The sequence below is a fragment of the Papaver somniferum genome, chromosome 6, assembly GCF_003573695.1.
Source record: "Papaver somniferum cultivar HN1 chromosome 6, ASM357369v1, whole genome shotgun sequence".
NCBI classification, from domain to species: Eukaryota; Viridiplantae; Streptophyta; class Magnoliopsida; order Ranunculales; family Papaveraceae; genus Papaver; species Papaver somniferum.
Window position 1 is genome coordinate 13,417,546 of NC_039363.1, and position 3,982 is coordinate 13,421,527.

Consider the following 3,982-nt stretch of genomic DNA (forward strand, 5'->3'; position numbering starts at 1 on the left):
TTGAATAAACATTACAAGAAGAAGATTAATAAGGAAAATCAACTTACCAAAGGCTAGAATCGATTTGGATTCTTGAATCGATCAAGATGTTCTAAAAATATATTACCACACTGTTTCATCACAAACTAATCGATCAAGATGTTCTTCGTTTCCAAGCTTTATCCTAATACAAAAAACTAGAAATTAAAGAATGAAGAAAATGAATTGATTTCATTAAATCCCGCATCAGTAGAGAAGAGGAGGGGGGGGGGGGGGGGGGGGAGAGAGAGAGAGAGAAACTGAATCTTAGAAGAAAAAGAATACGGAGAGAAACTGGCTTATGTTTCTGTTATATATAGTAAAGGCTATTTTGGGATTCTAAAAATGCACATAATATTTACACACGTGTGCAGGACCTGGGCTTAAAAAATTAGGTCCATTTTTTTCTTTTCTTTTAATTATGGACCTACCGTTACTGGGCTTTATTGGGTGGACCTGCCACTAACTAAGAACACTATAATAGTACCTACAGGTAATTCCTACAAATGAAAATGTGTACAACATTATTTCACAAAAAAAATTAAAATAGAAACAGTTTCCTTTATTTAACGTGTAGAAGATACTCAATAATTTTTTAGGAAAAATATCTCAAAAGAAAAAACATAGTTGTCAAAAAATAATATTAATAATTTATTTATCTTATAGGTAAATATGCTAAATATATTATGTGTGAAAAAATAATATTTTTTTCCCAAATTTTGTTATGGCCATTTAATATACATATCAAGAAATATATAAATATCGAAATATTTATATTATTTTTAAAACAAGTATCTGCATATAATTATACGAATATTTAAACAAATATTTATATATGTATTGATATATATATTATTTCCAAAGAAAAGTTGATTTCTTATGGCATTTTTTGTGGGTTTGATAACTTTATATAAAGCATTCGTGCAAAACCAAAATTCTATGGTTTTCACGTTGCTTCTCTTTTTTATGATTATTTTGTTCCCTTTCTTGTTATTTAGATTGTTTTTAATCGGATCCACTTTTGTTTTCTGTTTTGAATGTATCCTAGATCGGGCACCTGTTATAAATATACGTTGAAGCGGCGCATACGTCAAAGAATTTAAAGGTATAAATTATTCCGCGAATATTTTTCTAAATTAAAAACAATAATTATCTTTTGATTAGAATGTCTAAAGGATGCATAAAATAGATTGTTTTTTTTAATCTGATCGACTTTTGTTTTCTGTTTTGAATGTATCCTCGATTGCGCACCTGTTATAAATGTACGTTGGAGCCGCGCATAAGTCAAAGAATTTAAAGTTATAAATCATTCCACGAATATTTTTGTAAATGAAAAACAATAATTATTTTTTGATTAGTATGTCTAAAGGATGTATAAAAGCTTATTAATGTATATTCATATTGTCGCTGCTTCATGCTTATTGCTAGATCAAAAAGTTAAGGTTTGTTTAATCTCAAAACAGATGATGTTCAATAATTGTTATTTTTTTTTCATTTTTAGTATGTTTTTTCGTTGCTGGTCGACTAATCAACAATTTTACGATTATTAAGGTTTGTTAATCTCAACAAAGATCATGTTCAATATTTTTTTTTCTTTTTCGTTTTTAGTATGTTTTTTTGTTGTTGGTAATAAAAGATATTTTTGCACGGATTTTATGATTATTAAGGTAACAAAAGAGATCTTTGCACGAATTGATGGTGTGGATCAATAGAATTGTTGTGCTACTACACGGTCTCAATAGTTTGGGTGGTGACAGATCTGTTTTTTTATCGGTTCAAATAATTTTTATCATGCTTTGTTTTTTTGTTTTCCTCCTTCTCGTGAGGTTTGGCATGTTCCCCTCATTTTGTTTGTTTTTCCTTTTATTAATGAAATCTCCACGCGAGTTTTTCCAAGAGAAAAAAGATCAATAAAATTGTTGGCGCACTCTCTTAGTTATATGGAGATCATGTCTAACGAAAAATGTGTCTCTGGGTTCTAAGATCGGCATTAATGAAAAAAATTGTTGAAATAACACTAGCTGCAAAAAGGCACTGAACTGAGTGGAGTATCCAACCCAACTGTCAAGGCCTCAACCAAAATATCTACTGAAATAGTAAAATTCTTTTTGGTTAAGTTCTGAAGCTTTCAAATACTGAAATGGTGACACCTTTTTTACCGTACATAGGGGGATTAACGATATTTTTTGGTAGAGTAATAATATTGTGATACCCAATGATTAGAATTTTTCCTTTGGTGCGCAACGACGAACTCTTTTCTAAAACCCCAAATACATTCCTGCAAGCAATGCTAACCGCACTTTGTATACCGAATAATGAGATTTCACAAAATATAAGACCAATAGCCAGAAAAATTAGAAAATCTTTAATATTCCTTACGAGTATATTTTTTCTTTAAGGTCAACATATTGGAGGAAAAAAAATGAAATCGATAAGTACTATCATTTATTTTCTCCTACACATGACCCTTGTCTGCATCGTATCAAATACCATATAATTGTACGCATTGTAGTTCAATCTAAAACAAATATTATAATAATTTAAGGTGTGTACGAGTGTTTGAGGCTCTCATACATGCGAAGGAGCAATATTAGACTATAATGCGGTTGTTGCTAGATGTGTCACATATATTGTGTAGCTAGACATTTTGGAGAATACATAAAGATAACTGTGGTAGTAGAATGCAAGCTTCTTATACATAAAGATAACTGTGATATAATCACTAGGCTTATTCCTATGCATTTAGAACCATTATATTTGTTTTATATACGCACTTATTATGGGTACGCCAAATTGCCAAACATATATGCTTATATGTCAAATATAACATATATACAAACATATGCTATAGAGTCGGGCGATAGAGACTCCATTGCTCGATGGTCTTTCCATCTCCGAATAATTTTATATATATGATATATAATTTCTCTTTCTCTCCTACTTTTTAATTATTCTAATATACTTTTCTATTTAAAGGGTCCCACTAAATATATTATAATACTAATTTTTTTATAAATACCCCATTACACAAACATAAATGATGACACATCGCATAAAGTAAGAATTTTTTTGGAAAACAGTTTTATTACCTAACTGCTTTTCTTTTTTCTTTCTATAACTTCCTACTTTTTCTTAAAAAGTGAAACAGTTAAGGAGATTTAGAGGGGGCAAGTTTTTTAGTTAAATAGGTGTCAGAAAATGAAGAGGGGCCGCATAGAAAATGGATATGGCCCAACCATATCGTAGCCGAGGCGATGTTTTTTCCTTCTTAAACTGCTTAGGACAATTAAATCATGTAAGTAGAAAACAGTTCATGTAATGTAGCATCGAAAAGCTCTGTAAAAAGGTATCGGGAATTAGATATCCTAATAAGTATTACCTTCATACCGATATTTTTCAAGAAATACAATGATACATTTACATAATATTGTGAAGGAGAACAACCTAGAAGATTTTTTGGCAATATTTAATGATTTGAGGATAATAAATTATTTTTTTTTCTATTTGTTGTTTTTTTGGTTTCAACATGGGAACCAAGACAAAGAGAAAATGAAGAATATTTATGTCCAAGATAGCGATCGTTCCTAATAGGGACAACAAAGAGGTGGAAAAGTGTTAGCCAAGAAAAAGAGGATGTCAAAGAATGCTAAAAGAATTTCATTATTGTGTCCCACAAAATTCATACCTGTTTTAGCCTTTTTTTGTTTTATTTTCTTGGACACCAACTTAAATATTAGCTTATTTCTTTTTACCATTTTTTTTTATAATTTTTAGGTTTTGGTAGAAATTAGTTTTAAACATCACTCTAAAATTCCACGAACAAGAAATAAACCCGTGCATCGCACGGATGATAAACTAGTATCAGTAACAATAGTCACTGAAAATATCCACAATTTTTTTATTGACATTAGATACCGACAATCAGTAACCTTAGACACCAGTACTGATTCAAAAGAAAAACACA